Consider the following 17,406-nt stretch of genomic DNA (forward strand, 5'->3'; position numbering starts at 1 on the left):
GTTCGATCCCTGGCCTCTCTCAGTGGGTTAAGGATCCAGTGTTGTTGTGAGCTGTGGTATAGGTCACAGACATGGCTCGGATCCTGTGTTGCCATGGCTGTGGTAATTAGCTGGCAGCTGTACCTCCGATTGGACCCCTAGCCTGGGAAACTCCATATGCCACGGGTGCAGCCCTAAAAAGAAAAAGAAAAAAAGAAATAAGAAAGAAAGGAAAGAAAGAAAGGAAGGAAGGAAGGAAGGAAGGAAGGAAGGAAGGAAGGAAGGAAGGAAGGAAGAATTTCTCCTCCATCTCCTAGCTCCCTGGGAGACACAGCTCATTTATTTCCCTATGATGAGGGAGGGGCCTTGAATTCCCTAATAGATGGCTCGCCTGCCGTACTAATGGAGCTGGCATTGACTGTGGGTTTAGCTGTGGAGTCTTACCCATCACACACATTTGTACTTGGTGATAGAGTGGAGCACGTGGACAGCTGCTTGGGCATTTCTAATACAGCCTTTCCAGGTGTAGGTCTGGACTGTGCACAGCAGGGCTTTGTCCTGCAGGAGAAGAGGAGCCCACAGACCACGTGTATTGAGGCCCCAGGAAGCTCAATTTTATGTGCAAGGGTTAGAGATGGGCAGTGGAATGTTGCTTGGTCTGGCAGAGAGGATGTAGGTCAGAGAGGTGGACTCTCCCTGTTCTGCCCTCATCTTAGCTGCCAGCCACATTCTGTCCCTCTGTATCCACCTGCGGGGTTATTACACTGCATAGATGGGCATTTTCCTCAAGTTCAGGGTTGGGCTTAGATACAATCTCTTGGGCTTGGGCTTAGATGGCTGGTAAGTTTCCTGGTTTTCTTCTGGAGGACCGCTGGATGCTGCCAAGTGTTAGGGCAGTTCTTTGACTGCTGACATACTTCAAACAGAAATGTGACAATAGGAGTTCCCATTGTGGCTCAGCAGGTTAAGAACCTGATAGAGTTTCTGTGAGGATGTGGGTTTGATCCCTGGCCTCACTCAGGGGGTTAAGGATCTGGCATTGGTGCAAGCTGTGCATAGGTCTCAGATGCAGGTCAGATCCAGTGTTGCTATGGCTGTGGCGTAGGCCAGCAGCTGCAGCTCTGATTTGACCCCTAGCCTGGGAACTTCCATATGCTGCAAGTGCAGACCTGAAAAGAAGAGGGAAAAAAATTAAGAAAGAAAGAAATGCCACAATAAGTAATGTTCTTTCCTTTTACACTCTTTCAAAACTGTGTAATAAATACCCAGGCCCAGTTCTGTGCTATACCTGTGTACTTGGCTAACCTTGGATCCTCATATTTCTTAAGTGTTTGGGCTTATATCACTTTGGCCATCTTTCAAAGATCCTTGGCCATAGTAAGAAAAGCAAACAGCTCTAGACCTAAGGCCACAGTGTGAAATGATCTAAAATGCACCTTTAATGTGACTCACCAATTTCCACTCAGCGCAAGCAAGCAGGGCACCGTGAAGGCAGGGGAGGGTGGTGGAGGGAGGGGGGGGTGGGGAATGCTCTGACTGCATCAAAGCACATCATCATAGCAAACAAATGTTCATCCTTAAGACAGTGACAGATACACTTCATACGTGTGACAGTCAAACTGCATGTTTGGTGGAATTCAGTCAAACGAGTCCAACTGAGTAAAAATTCAACAATTTGGATTGGAAGCACCCTTCTGCTTACTTCCATACATTTCCCTATCATAGACTTTGGTGATGTCCCTGCTTGTGATGTGATTTCACTGCTAGAAATCTTAACCATCTCTCTGTGAATTTAATGTAAGGGCTGGCCGCCCCCTCGACCCCTTAGCCCTTTGAAAAAGTACCATTAAATAGGGTGAGTGTTAGAGGTGGGCATACCCTACATAAGAATATTGGCTGTAACTTTTCTCCCCAGATATATCATGTTCTAGTAACATCATGCCTTTAGAATAGCTGCCATCTTAAATGCAGAGGTCGGCTTTGTTGGGATTAATAATATAAAGTGGATAAAACTGCACAGCACAAACTGAAAGGGAAGAAGAATTCCTCAGGACAAGGGGACATCACAAGGGGCTCAGATGAAAATAAAAGAAACATAGATGCTGGAACCTGGAAAGTGACTCTGCTGCTTTGGTGGATGCCTAGTAATTCAACTAGGATAGTTTTAAGAGCCTTGAATAGAATCAGTTGATGGAAGGGATTTGCCAGGGGGAGCATAGGAGAATCTCCCCAAGAAAATGTGGGGGATTTTGTGACGAAGCACTGGGGATGGAGAGGACCACCATTTAGGGTATTTGGTGACACTCTGATCACATAGAAAGCATACTGACCCTAAACTCAAACAGAAATTCTGGGTCGAAAGGCAGTCTTTCTTTCCTCAGCTACTAAGGGAGTCCACAGAGATAGAAAACGTTAAAGCTGGAAGAAATTTTAAAAATCACGCAGCCTAAGGAGTTCTCATCATGGATGGGGTTCCCGTCGTGGCTCAGTGGTTAACGAATCCCACTAGGAATCATGAGGTTGCGGGTTTGATCCCTGGCCTTGCTTAGTGGGTTAAGGATCCGGTGTTGCCCTGAGTTGTGGTGTAGGTCGCAGACACGGCTCAGATCCCGCGTTGCTGTGGCTCTGGCGTAGGCCAGCAGCTACAGCTCCGATTCGACCCCTAGCCTGGGAACCTCCATATGCCATGGAAGCGGCCCAAGAAATGGCAAAAAAAAAAAAAAAGAAAGAAAGAAAAAAAATCACCCATCCTAATCTCTTTCTCCTTTATTTTCAAAAGGAGAAAACCCAAGTTCAGTAAAGTTTAAGCAAATTTCTCCAAGTCATGCAGCTAGTTAGTAGCAAGCATAGATTCTAGGAAGTATGACTTTTATTATAATATTCTTCCTAAAACACCATGCTGTGTCTTTGCATTACCATGTGGATATTGAACTTTGATTGTTTTTAAGAAAATTCTACAAATGATGGAGTTCCCGTCATGGCTCAGCGGTCGATGAACTCAACTAGCATCTGTGAGGATGTGGGTTCGATCCCTGGCCCTGCTCAGTGGGTTAAGGTTCGGGCGTTGCCGTGAGCTCTGGGGTAGATCACAGACGCAGCTCGGATCTTGCGTTTCTGTGGCTGTGGTGTAGGCTGGCGGCTACAGCTCTGATGGGACCGCCTAGACTGGGAACCTCCACATGGCGTGGGTGTGGCCCTAGAAAGACAAAAGGACAAAAAAAAAAAAAAAAAAAAAGAAAAAAAGAAAGGAAATTCTACAAATATGCTTGTAAATAAATATAAAGGTGCTTCAAAATGAGGGTGACATATTTAGAAGCTAGAGAAATTAGAAAATGAAGAAAAGAGGGCCATACAAATCTTTAATAAAACCATCAGTTGTGCTGAAAGAAATATTTGATACAGATCTGTCTCCTCAGATTTGACTTGTGGGTAGCTTGCACAACCAGATCATAAAGTATGTCCCCCCCAAAATGGTTTGACTCACAATCTGGCCAAATGGACTCGTTTTGGCTGAAGCCCTGCAGCAGAGAGGATCACCAGATGGGATCGCCCTTTATCTCTAGAGCATGGCCGGAAGCGCAGCTGAGGTTTTAGGGGCTGGCTGAAGAATGCGGGCATGCTTCTGTTCAAATGTGCCCCGAACCCAGCAACTCTTCATCATCCGCAGCCTGGCTTGGGACATGGTTTATGGGACCTTGTCCCTTTTTCCTGAGCACCACTTGAAGACCCCCCTTCTTTACGAGAGGAAGGGAGGCGCCAGGGCAGCTCCTGTAGACATATGATGTTATGACGAGTTCATGCCTGGATTTGGGTTCAGCTGCTCCCTCTGCTCGTTCCAGCTGCTAGGCGTGCCTGTGAACCAGATGTGAAGGTCAGACGTTTCGCTCATGTCATTTGCCCTGACGTTTGCCCTGATTCATGCAGCCCTGCTCACCTGCCTTACCTGAAGACAAAAGTGGGCTTTCCATAGAGAGAACTGTTCTTTCTCCAAGGGAGGGCAGGTACCTTCATCTACCTGCCACACCTTCCAAACAAGTGCAAGAGCCTTCAGATGCTACCTCAGCTCTGAGCCTCTAAGATCAAGGTGGTGTTGATGTGGGCCCCTTATGGGTGGCGGGGAGGCTGTGAGAGGAGGGGATTGGAGGCACCATGACATGTGTTGGAATCCAGGTCCATCTGGCACCCACATATGCACTGTTCAGCTTTGCTGTTAGGGGAGGCCAGCCTCTCCCCTCTCTCCTGGGGTTATAACACTCCCACGAGTGGGGACGACAAGTAGGGTAGATGCCAAGGAAGAAGGAAGACCAGAATCTTCTCTGTGTTTGACTGGAAGTAGTTAAATGCAGAACTGAACTGGTAGTTTAACTGCCCACATTCGGGACCTCGTTTAGACGATGTGTCTCTGAAATGTCGTTTAAGATTGAAGATTTGATCCTCGAAGGCCATGCGAGCACACCAGAAGATGGAAGGCTTGAGCTTCGTTGTCGGGAGAATAGATGGGTGGCGGATTCCCCAGGAATAGGAGCTGCCAGTCAAGCCATTTTAATAGAGCAGAGCAGATAGATTTCAATAAAAGAAATGAATATAAATATTGTGAGTGGAGAGAGGGAGAAGCAGAGTGATCCTGTTTGACGCGTCACAGTGGGGAAACTTTGCAAGAATTCTCAACTGAACACTCTGAATGCTGAGGCAGGTGACTGGGTTGACTCTGCTGACAGGGTGCCGCTGGGGCCCTCAGGGGATGGGGGACCCCAAATCACTGGGCCCTAGCCCAGAGCACAGCCTGCGCAGGTGTGTGGAGCGCTATCTGCTCCCTCCGAGTACAGCACCCGGGGGAACCCCACCCCCAACCCCCATCCCCCGTCCTGGGCAGATTGCCTGCAGCTGGCGCCTCACTAGCCAGGGAAACAAATTATTTCCTTCAACCCTGCCATAGCCCCGGAGCTTTCTTCCGTAGCAGCTTCCTGATTTTCCTCACATGTCTGAAACTGCCACCTTCCGAAGCGCCCATCCCCCTCTCCACGATCTGCCAGGGTCCCAGGATTTCTCTGCACCCCGTGGTCTGAAGTCCCAGAGGATGCAGAATCTGCATGGCTGTGACGAGGCACCAGCTCTGCCTCCGGCCTGGACTTGGCCTTGTCTCTGGATGATGCCCAGGTGGCCAGATACCCAGCCTGCACCTGGCTTTGAGAACAATTTCTGCGTCCACTCTAGAGCCAGCTCCACACCATTCTCCCCCAGGCCCCTGCCTGGATGTGTCCTGGTGGCCACCCCTTCTCTTGGGCTTAACCTGTGATTGCAGACTCCCCAGAGATGTCCTTTCTGCCCTGGTCTGGCCTGTCATTGTCCTCAGCTTCTCTCTGGCTCTGGCCTTCCTAGTCTAGCATGTCATATCCAGGTTCATGCTAATTCAGTCTTCTCTGCCTCTTGTTGGCACCAAAGTGAATTCAAAAGATGTGGTTTATCCTTAGGGGTTTATTTTATATTTTGTGGTGGAAGCATTAGAACATGCACCATTGTGGATCCCAAGTGAGGGACTGTGATGTCCTCCCGATAAGGGACCAGGAGCCTATATTTGTCTAATACCTTCCTGGTCTGAGTCACTCTTTTCTCTTGCCTGGTCTGGCAGTAGCCTCCTAACCTTGCACACCAGGGCTACATGTTGGCCCTGCTTCTGCCAATGCTGGCACAGCACCCAGGGATCTTGTTAAAGCTAGATCTTGTCACCTCCACCACTGTGGTTTCCCATCTCCAAACTTTCCCAAGTTTGGAGAACAAACTTGAGCATCTCACTGGCCTCATTCCCTCCATCTCCTCCCTTTGAAGACTCTTCTCCAGCCACACTGCCTTCACCTGGGCCCTGCAGATCCTGCCTCAGGGCCTTTGCGCTTGCTGTTACTCCGTGGAGCAATCCTTCCCAAGTCTCTATGTGGCTGACGTCCACCCTTTCTTTGGGTTCAGTGGCAGTGTCTCTGAGATTCCTGTGGCAAGTTATCCTCCCATTCCAGAACTGCTGCCCTGCTGTGCTGCCCTCCTCCAGCTCAGCACTTATCACCCTTATACACGATCTATGTCAATGTGTTTATTTATTTATCTGTCTCCCATTTTGAGATGTAAGCTCCCTGAGGACAAGACTTCTGTCTGTTTTGTTCACAGCTGTGTCTCCAATACCTAGGACAGTGTTCAGCATGTACTAAGGGCTCAGTTAATATTTGTTTAATTGATGAGAACACTTACTCATCCTTCTTTACAGTTTGATGGTTATCCTTCTGGAAAATGTTCTGTACATTTACACATATGTATGTAGTTAACACACAGGTCATACAGAATTAGGTTTCCACTATATTCAGAGTTCTACAAGTACTTTTTTTTTTTTTTTTTTGGTTTCTAGGGCCACATGTGTGGCATATGGAAGTTCCCAGGCTAGGGGTCGCTGAATGGGTACTACAGCTGCCAGCCTATACCACAGCCACAGCAACACAGGATCTGAGCCCATCTTCGATCTACACCACAGCTCATGGCAACACTCACTCCTTAATCCACTGAGCAAGGCCAGGGATCGAACCTGCATCCTCATCGATCCTAGTCAGGTTCATTAACCACTGAGCCATGAAAGGAACTCCCCATAACTACATGTTTTAAATGTAACTACATATCACAACCAGATGGCACTCTGTGGAGTGCTGCATACTCCACAATATGGGAGACCTCCGAGGTATTTTGAGTTCTGCTCCAGACGACCACAATGAGGCAGATATCATGATAAAGTAAGCCACACAAATGTTTTGGTTTCCAGCTGCATATAAAAGTTAGTTTACACTGTACTGTAGTCTACTTAGTATGCAATAGCATGGGGTCTAAAAAAAACAAGATACCTACCTTAATTAAAAAATACCTGATGGCTAAAGAATGCTAACCATCATTCGAGGCTTCCATAAGCCCTACTAGTAACAGCAAAGATCACTGGTCGCCATAACAAATATAGCAGTAATGAACATACATGAACTATTGTGAGATGATGCGATCAGAGGCAACAAGGAGCAGACGCCTTTGGGAACGTGGTGTTGCTAGACTTGCTGGATGCAGGGCTGCCACAAAGCCTCAATTTGTAAAATCACAGTATCTGTGAAGTGCAAAAAAGCGAAGCACAATAAAAAAGCAAGGCGTGCCTGGGTGACCATATTGTCATTTATTACACTTTTGGATACAGAGTCATTTCTAGTCTTTCCCTGAATAGCCTTGGATGTACACATATTTGTACACGCATAGACTGGGTTCCTAAAATGAAATTGCTTGGTCATCAGATATGTTTATTTAAAATGTTAAATCATCAGCTATATTTTTTTAAATTTATTTTTTATTTTTTTTGCTTTTTAGTGTCACACCGGTGGCATATGGAAGTTCCCAGGCTAGGGGTTGAATCGGAGCTGTAGCCGCCAGCCTACACCCCAGCTCACAGCAACGCTGGATCCTTAACCCACTGAGCGAGTCCAGGGATGGAACCCGCATCCTTATGGATACCAGTCAGATTCATTTCCACTGAGCCACGATGGGAACTCCCTCACCAGCTGTATTGCCTCCCCTCCACCCCCCAGAAAAGTCCGTGTCAACTAGCAATCTCAACAGCTTGCCTAAGTGCCCATTTGCCTAACCTTTAGTTCATAAGAATACTCTAAATAGCTTACATGCTGCCAAGGTGATAGGCAGGAAATAGCACCTCATTTTAATTTGCATATCCCTGTTAGTAGAGAAGTTACAGCAAATGTATTTCCTTTTTTCATATTTTTGCTGGGTATTTGGTTTTTCCCTTGTGAATTGCTTGCCGGGGTTCTTCATCCATTTTTCTATCATGTTGTTTATCATTTAAAAAAAAATAGATCTGTGCAGAGCTCCTATTGTGGCTCAGTGGTAAAGAACCAAAGTGGTATCCATGAGGATGCAGGTTCAATCCCTGGCCCTACTCAGTGGGTTAAGGATCCAGCATTACCATGAGCTGCAGTGTAGGCTGCAGACGTGGCTCAGATCTGATATTGCTGTGGCTGTGGTGTAGGGCAGTGGCTAGACGTCCGATTAGACCGCTAGCCTGGGAACATCCCAGGCAGGTGTGGCCCTAAATAAATATAAAAGAGATTTGTGGAAGTATGTATATTTATAGAGGTTAACCCTTTCTTATAAATGTTACAGCTATTCCTCTGTCTCTTCTCTCTCTTTTTTTTTTAATTTGATGCTGTCATTTGTCCTTCAACAGTTTCAGATCTGCATGTAGTAAAATCAGGCAATCTTTTTTTTTTTTTTTGGTTTTTAGGCCCACACCAGTGGCAAATGAAAGTTCCCAGCCTAGGGGTCAAATAGGAGCTACAGCTGTTGGCCTACGCCACAGTCACAGCAACTCAGGATCTGAGCCCATCTGCAACCTACACCACAGCTCACGGCAACACCAGATCCTTAACTCACTGAGTGAGGCCAGGGATCAAACCTGCATCCTCATGGATCCTAGTTGGATTCATTAACCGCTGAGCCATGAAGGGAACTCCGGTCAATCTTTCCTTAAGGCTTCATCATCTAGTGTTTTGCTAATGCGGCTTTCACATACACCATACTGTGAATTGGGGGAAGCCTTCCTAAATCCCTTTAAAAAATAAAGGCAAGACATAAAGAATGAATGAATTAAAGTAAGAAGCACTCTTCCCGGACACATGGAAGACAGTTGTGTCTTATATTTACACAGCACTTTGATTTACCAAGTGTTTTCAGCTTCACGGTCTCATCACTTGGAACCACAACGTTTCTGATGGGCAGAACTGCCAAGGGCTTCCTCAAGCTGAGCTCATTGAATTCACCACCACGCCTGCTGTCACCTTGGGAGGGAGGTGCAAGTCCTTTTAGGTGTGTGACTTGGGGCCAGAGTCTTGCCCCGAAGTCCTGGACTGCCCCCCAGGACCCTCTGGTAGGTCACCAGGAAGTAGCGGCAGGTGTGAGAGACAGAACTACCTGAGGGGTGTTTCACGGTGTTTGTGACTTGGTGAATGGTCGGGGACCCTTCCTACCTTGATTTGCTCTGGCACTTGCTTGTCCCCTCTATTTGATCCCTAAGAGGGCAGGTAGCATGAGTCCCCAAGGCTGTTACAAATGCTACTCTGAGCTGGCAACTAGGAAGCGAGTAGGCAGAGGAGCCAGCAGGGAGGGGGGAAACTTCCCATCTCCATTCAAGTCCACACAGCCCTGTTCCCTAACTACCTACTGACAGTCTGAGTGACATCTTAAAATGTTAAAGTGAGGCCACAAGGAAAGGAGGAGGCAGGCCTGGGTGTCGTCGATGTGCCGAGGCTGAGGTTAGCAGATCGGCTCCAGGCAGACCCACTCTGGAGACAGATGAGCACAGGATTCTGACTGTCCTCGTCATGTTTGCCTTTTCATTACTGTGGCACCAACATGTATTCTTTACTCCGAGGATTATTCTGAGAATTAAATAAAATTACACAACGGAGACATTTTAAGCATAGTTAACTCTCAAGAAAAGCCAGATATTTAAAATAATAAGTTACAACCTCTAGTGTGGTTGAAAGGCGACGGCTTTTGTAGGCAATCAGTGCAGGTCTCTTGCAGGAAAAGAAGCCCAGCTGGTAACTGATACAACCACACTATCAGCTACGGTACAAGAAGCAACAGAGAGTGGAGCAGTTTTGCTTTTCTGGAGCAAAATCAGAGCGGGGCTGTTTTACTTCTGGCTCCTGCTGTGGGATCCTGGGTGACTTGCCTAACCTCTCTGAGGCTAATGTCCTTTCCCGGCCTTGCTCTGATTTTGCTCCAGCAACTGCTCCAACTCTCTGTTGCCTCTTTAACCCTTAGCTGGTAGCTTGATTGTATCATTTACCAGTTAGGCTTCTTTACTTGCAAGAGACCTGCACTGATTCTGAGTAATGTAAGCTAAAGAGAGTACAGTGTTAAGAATTTGGGGGTCCATAGAATTTATAGAAAGCTTGGTAAGAAACAGGAAATACGAGAGCTCAGGAGGAGAGAAAGAAGGAGGTGCATGAATAATAACTGTGACAGCGACACTGGCAGTCTAATGTGTGTCAGGCACACAGCATTTCACATACAATAACTCATTCAATTCTTTTTTTTTTTTTTTGTCTTTTTGCCATTTCTTGGGCCACTGCCATGGCATATGGAAGTTCCCAGGCTAGGGGTCGAATTGGAGCTTTAGCCTCCGGCCTACACCAGAGCCACAGCAACGCGGGATCTGAGCCACGTCTGCAACCTACACCACAGCTCATGGCAACGCCAGATCCTTAATCCACTGAGCAAGGCCAGGGATCGAACCCGAAACCTCATGGTTCCTAGTCGAATTTGTTAACCACTGAGCCATGACAGGAACTCCAATTCAATTCTAATGACAACTGTGATCAGGTTCATATTGTTATTATCCCCATTTTACAGATGAGGCAACTGAGGCAGGGGATGAGCAAAAAGCTGGAAGGAGCACACCCAGCAAGTGGCAGAATTGGGACTCCCATCAGGGCGGGGCCTCCAGCTGCAGGCACCTCACACATACCGGAACCCTATTGTAATCTCCAGCCACTTTGGCTCAGGGATCCTGGAAAACAAAACCTTGGCCAGAATTATATCTAAGTTCCTCCTTCAGGGTACCACCCCAAGGAAGGAGGAATGAGGATGAAGGTGAGCCAGAGGAAGGGAAGCAAGGCAGGAGGTGTTCCAGCCAGAGCCGGTTGCTGTACCTGATGACCAGCATGCTACCTGGTGACCTAGGCTTGGGATCGATGCAGTACAGTCAAGTGAAACACCTGCACCAGGTGTAGGATGTATTAACTGGCTCCTTTGCATCTCCTGTCTGGGTTGGTGGATGCCCACATCTCCGGCTGGGATACCCAGACTCTAGGAAGCCAGGGACCCTCTGGAGCTAGTCCAGCCAGGGTGCAAACACACAGTTTTCCCTCTCACCATCTGTGCAGTGTGTGGGCTCCAGTATGTGGGAGCAGTGGCCACTGTGGCCTCCTCATCGCATCCACAGAATGGTGTGCATCCAGGCTAAGGCCACTGCAGCTCAAAGCACAACCAGCAGCCTGAGCGAGCTGGGTACAGTGGGAAGTGAGTCTCGTCCTCCTTCTAAATACAATTTCAAATGGTGATCACTCTATCAGGGCCCAACGGCAGCCGCACGTAATGAGGAAAGAGGCCTTTAATCTCTTCCTCTGAGATGGCAGCATGATCTAAGTTTTAAAGATACCGAAGTTGAAGCCTAAAAGGATTATGTGATTTGAAGGAGGTTTTACAGCTATTTAGACATTGGCAGAGGAAAGAGAATCCCAGTGCCCTAGACCTTCTGAATGAAGACTCCTAGATTTCTGATTGCTGTTGTTAGTACAGATCTAACGCACTCAGAACCTGGTGGTGTCAGGTGGGAAGAGTTGCAAAGAAGAACGTATGGGGTGTGGTGGTGTGCATGGATTAGGCCACCTGTTTGCAGTAAACAGGTGTAATGGTTGAACAGCTTAGCTGACATCTGAACCAGAGAAACACATGAATAGATTTTGACTGCAAATATTTCACTTGAAGTCAGATGATGCTTTAGCGAGTACAAACATTAGGGTCTGTTAGACCTCTTCAGGGAAGGTTGCGTATCAAATAGTGATGCAGACATCTCACACTGGGGCTCAGGTAGTGGAAGAGGAAAGTGGTAATGGCCTTGGTGATGGTGGGGCTCTTACCACTTACACTTTTCATGTGCCAGTTTCTTGTCGAAGGGACCAGCCGTGCCTCTGATGTACAGACTGGATTCCCTCCCCCTGGAGTATTTAGATCAAAGTAGTTCTCCTTGCGAAAGCTCATTTAGTCTCATAGCAAAGATTCAGTAGATGAAAGACTAGATGTACATTCTGGGAGCACAAAATCAATTAATTTGAAAAACACAGTGTAATAGATTACAGCTGGTTACTTGGATGCCACCGCTGAAATACTGGGAAGATCATCCGGGGCCACGCTATTATTTAGATATATCCATGCCTCACCCGGTGGTTACACCACCCTCCTTAAATCTCCTGGCATTTCCATAATCTCACTCACTCACCCTCCCTTGACTCACATTCAGTGGGTTTCAAATATACACCCAAGCCCTCGTCGTAGGCATTTTCTTGGAACAGTCTTTCATCCTAACTTTGCCCAGATGCCTATTTTTTCTCTATTTAAAAACTCATGGGAAATCATACCTTAGCTGCGAAGCTTCCCGCATGGAACCCAAGCGAGTGTTTTCTTTAACATTCAGGGAAGGAACCGATGTGAAGGGAGGATTGTCAAACACATCACCCAGAGTGCTTTGTGTCCCTCTCGTCTGGGGTGGGCACACGGCTCTTAAAAGGCAGAGGCTGGGACTTAGAATCTCAGCACAAGGGTTCACAACCCACTCTATTACCAAACCATGAATTAGGAACTGTGAACAGGCACTGCCACTGTGCAAAGTTCATGCCAGTTTGAGTTGATGATACATGGATAGAACAGATCTCAGCTGACATCAACATCTAATTCCAACAAGCTATCTTATATGGTAAACCTACGGAATCCTATATTTTTTCTTAATAATTATAAATCTAGACTACATCTGTGTCACTAAAAAGAAAAAGGAAAGCTTGTAGTGAGCACTCCTGTGTGCCATGGACTGTGCTGGTTAAGTGGACCTTTATGAGGACATTATAATCTTTACCACAAACATGCAAAGTTGATATTATTCTCATTTTTCAAATGAGGAATTCAGACTCCATGAATAATTTGATGGAAATTTAGCAGCGCACATATGAAAACGTGTAATAATCAAGGACTCCCTGCATTATGATTTTTTTGCTGTTTTAGAAGATTGGCATAGGATCTTGTCTGGGGAGAGACGAGGCTGCCCATATGTTTAGGGTTGGCTGATGGTTGTGATTCCTAGTTCAAGTGTGCATGTCTGGGTGGAGAGTTGAATTTAGGATAAACTTGCATCATTCTTAAAGATAGTCTGGGCTAATTCTAGTTCAAAAAAAAAAAAAAAAGACTCCCGTTTGCTGAGGACAGTAATATTGATAGTTACATCTCTAGCAGAAAGGAGAGTGGTAAATCTGGGCCGGGGTCCGATGAAGGTCAGAGAAAGCTGGCTGTCCCCCTGAGTGGGCTGAAGTGACTGTCCAGACATGGTCACTCATGATGGCTCAGCCTCAGACATAATCGAAGGACCACCTGAATCTCCACCCTCCTAATGCCTTTATCCCTCATATTCCAGAGCAAAAGCAGCATGGAGAAGAGGAAAATAAAATTGAATCTGACAGCAGACTCCATGTGTCCAGTTTAATTGAATGCAACACTGGCCACTGTGAGAGGCAAAGGAAGAAAATTCAGGAGAAAAGACATGATACTGTTCTGAAGTGGGGACACTGAGAACACACAATAAAACAAGAAATAAAATGAGGAAAAACTACTATTTCATGTGCTTGAGAATTTTTCTTGCCTTTAGACTTAATTCCATTAAGAGAAGGGAGAAGGCAATGCTAGTGATATGTTTGTTCTTTTAATTAGTGACCAAAGGTAATTACATCTTCCCTTAGTATTTCAAATGGCCAGAGAATGAGACCAGCACTGAGGTCAGGCTGGCAGGCTTCCTGGGCCAGGGCACCGCTGCACCATCTGTAACCCCGCTAAAAATCTACAAATATTACAGCAGAATGTATCACTTCTCTGTGTTGATGTGTTTTATTAAAATGCTTAGAGATAACAATCCCAACTAATATGGCAGATGGTTATATAGGTTTTATATAGTTCATCTGTGCAACAATCCCGTAGAACAGGTACTTTATAGGACTGGCTTCATACTCAAAATTGCACAGCTCGTAAAGGATATAGCCAGGGTTGGAATCACAATTCCTGATTTTCAATTTAGCATTCTCTAAGTTACATGATACTGCACTGAGATTACCAGGATACAGATGCTGAGCAAGGAAGGTGAGATGGCATGGTTGTGTGATTTGGGGGTCCTGGCAAGCCAACAATTTACAAATGTTCCTGAAATCTCATCACTCAGAAACAAACCCTGCAAACACAACTGGGAGATGTGTGATTTACTTCATCAAGTGATTTGGGTTTTTTGAAATCAACTTTACTGTGCTGTAATTACATACCATGAAATTCAAGCATTTTAAGGTTGATGGCTTTTGACAAATTGTATACAGTCATGTAACCACTACTTTAATCAGGATATAAAGCCTTTCCATTGACTAAAAAGCTTCCCTCATGCCTCTGCAATATTTCTTCCTCCTCAGCACCCAGCCCCAGACACCACTGATGGGATTTCTGTAACTGTAGATAGCATGTCATATGTGTGAAATCATACAGCAACCACTCTTCTGGATGAGGCTTCCTTCACTTAGCATAATGCCTGTGAGATGGATTCATGTTGTTGCATGTAGTATTCCATGTTTAAGGGCATTTAGATAATTTCTAGTTTCTGGCTGTTAGGAATAAAACTATTAGGAGTATGTGTATACCTACTCCACCTTATAAATATCCTTGGCACATGAAATTTTTTCCAATATAGAGCACATGCTAGTCCCTAAAGCAAGCCTGCATAATTTTTTTATTTAATTTTTTTCTTAAAGCATAGTTGATTTTACAAGATTTCTTCAAGTTCTGTTGTACAGCAAGGCGACCCAATGACACACATTTCCCTGTGCTGTAGAATAGGGCCCCATTGCCCATCCATTCCAAATATCAGTAAATTTAAAATTATTGAAATTGAACAAATTTGTCTGTTGTCTGATCACAATGGATTGAAATCAGGAATCAATAACAGAAATAAATTTGGAAAATTCACACATATCTAACATTAAACTACTCACTCCTAAAAAAAACAATGGGTCAAGGGGAAATTAAAATATGTACCAAGGATTGGAAGGTCTATGTCACATGTTAAGCATACATTAAATTTTACAAGATATATCAGGACAGTTTTCCAAAGTTGTCAAGCCACTTTGCCGCTAAAAATACATGAGCCTACCATTTGATCGACATTCTAGCCCTTTGGAAGTGTGCCATTATTCTGATGTTACAATTAATTGCTTGATGATTAACATGTAAGAACATAAATTATAATAGATTTTAAAAAGGCAGTTGTCAGCCTTTTTGAGATATAACTAACAAATAGTTTACAGTTCATTCGCTTAGACTTGTACAAATGAAATTTTTTAAATATATTTATGGAGTTGTATAAGTATCAATTTTTTTATTATGAAGCATGATTTTAGAAATATTTTATCACTGTTCCAAAGAAACTTATCTTCTTCAGATGTCATTCCTCACCTCACCTTTTTGCCTCAACCTGCCCTCAGCCCTGGGCACTTACTAATCTACTTTCTGCTTCTATGGAATTGCTTATTTGATATATTTCAGATAAATGGCATATTTTGTCATTGGCTTCATTGAGTTAGTATGATGTTCTCAAGATTCATTCATGTTGTAGCATTTATCAGCACTACATTTCTTTTTTATGATCAATTAACATTCCATTGAATGGATATAAATGGATATTACTACAGTTTGTTTATTCATTCACCAATTTATGGGCATTTGAATTGTTTCCACTTTTGGGCTGTTGTAACTAATACTGTCTCAAGCATCCCTGTGGAAGTTTCTGTGTGGATATATTCATTTCTCTTAGGTGTATGCCTAGGAGTGGGATTTCTGGGTCATATAGCAGCCCTATTTCCCCTTTTGAGACACCCCTGAACTATTTTCCAAAGTTGCCGTACCATTTTATAATCTCACCAGTGTGTGAAGTTTCCAGTTTTTCAGTGTCCACACCAACACTTGTTATTATTCATCTTTAATTATAGCTATCCTAGTGGGTGTGATTTCTTGTCTCAATGTGGTTCTCATTTGCATTTTTCTAATGGCTAATGATGTGACTATCTTTTGATGTGCTCCTTGGCCATTTTTATATCTACTTTGGAGAAATATCCGTTTAGAATCTTTGTCCGTTTTTAATTGAGTTGTACTTTTTATCAAGTCATGAGTTTTTAAAAATATTTTCTGCTAATGAGTACCTTATCTAATTTATGATTTGCAAATATTTTCTCCCAGTCTCTGGGTTCTCTTTTCACTTTCTTCATGGTGTTCTTTGATAACATTTCTTTTAAGTTTTAAATTTTTATGGTGTCCTATATATATATATTTTTTTCCCTTGTATTGCTTGTGCTTCTAGTGTCATATCCAAGAAACCATAGCCTCATCCAAAGTCATGAAAATTTACTTCTATATTTTCTTCTAAAAGTTTTGGTTCTTACATTATTCATTTTGGATTAATTTTTGTATATGTTCTAGAGTAAGGTACAACTTCATCTTTTTTAAAAATTATTTTAAAATTATTTTACTTTTGTCTTTTTAGGGCTGTATCTGTAGCATGTGGAAATTCCTAGGCTAGGAGTCAAATTGGAGCTTCAGCTGTCTGTCCACAGCACAGCCACAGCAACACAGGATCCAAGCTGCTTCTTATATCTACCCCCACAGCTTGCAGCAACACCAGATCCTTAACCAACTGGGTGAGGCTAGAGATTAAATCCACATCCTCGTGAACACCATGTTGGGTTCTTAATGCACTGAGCCACAATGGGAATTCCCCAGCTTCATCCTTTTGTATATGCACTATTTATTGAAAAAAAGAAAAAAGAAAAAACTATCTATTCTTTTGGTTAGTGAATTGTTTTGACACCCTTGTCAAAAGTAAATTTAGTATAAATGCAGGAATTTCCTTCAGACTCTCTGTTTTGTTACATTGCTTCATGTATCCATCCTTATGTTAGTACCACACTGTCTTGGTTGCCATGACTTTGCTATAAATTTTGAAATTTGGAAATATGAGCCTACCAACTTTTGTCTCCTTTTTTCAAGATTGTTTTGGTCATACCAGGGTCCCAGAATTACCATATGAAATTTATTATCAGCTTGCCAATTTCAGAAACCAAATCAACTTGGATTTTGATAGCAATTTCACTGTCTCGAAGATCAATTTGGAGGATATTGCAATCTTAACAATCTTAACATTAAGCCTACAAATTCATTTACTTGGAGAAACTTCTCAATGATTTAGATTTTCTTTAATAACTTTAAACAAGGTTTTATAATCTTCAGAGCAGGGTTTTGCACTGTTATTTAAAATTTATTGCTAGGTATTTTGTTCTTTTTGATGCTATTATGAATAGAATTGGGAGTTTTTTTGGGGGGGGTAATTTTATTTTCAAGTTGTTCATTCAAATTGTATAGACATAACAGTTATTTATTATATATTGATCTTGTATTCTTCTTTTTTTCTTTTTTGGCCACCCTATAGCATATGGAATTCTCAGGCCAGGGATCGGATCCAAGCTGTGGTTGTGATCTAAGCCACAGATG

The 17,406-nt window shown here is 44.0% G+C and overlaps 1 protein-coding gene and 1 long non-coding RNA gene across 6 annotated transcripts in view; both read left to right on the top strand.

Annotated features, from left to right (window-relative positions):
• The window catches only part of NTM (neurotrimin), a 1,001,303-nt gene that overhangs the window by 921,179 nt on the left and 62,718 nt on the right, over positions 1 to 17,406 (top strand). The window lies entirely within an intron of this gene.
• LOC146399940 (uncharacterized) lies at positions 6,335 to 12,982 on the top strand. Its single transcript, XR_014815598.1, has 2 exons — positions 6,335 to 6,408; positions 10,167 to 12,982. It is a non-coding gene; the product is annotated as an uncharacterized LOC146399940 (long non-coding RNA).

The sequence above is a fragment of the Sus scrofa genome, chromosome 9 (assembly GCF_054392235.1).
Source record: "Sus scrofa isolate SSC_HxYL_T2T_F1_AM1 chromosome 9, Sscrofa_HxYL_maternal_Yorkshire_Landrace_v2.0, whole genome shotgun sequence".
Classification (NCBI taxonomy): Eukaryota; Metazoa; Chordata; class Mammalia; order Artiodactyla; family Suidae; genus Sus; species Sus scrofa.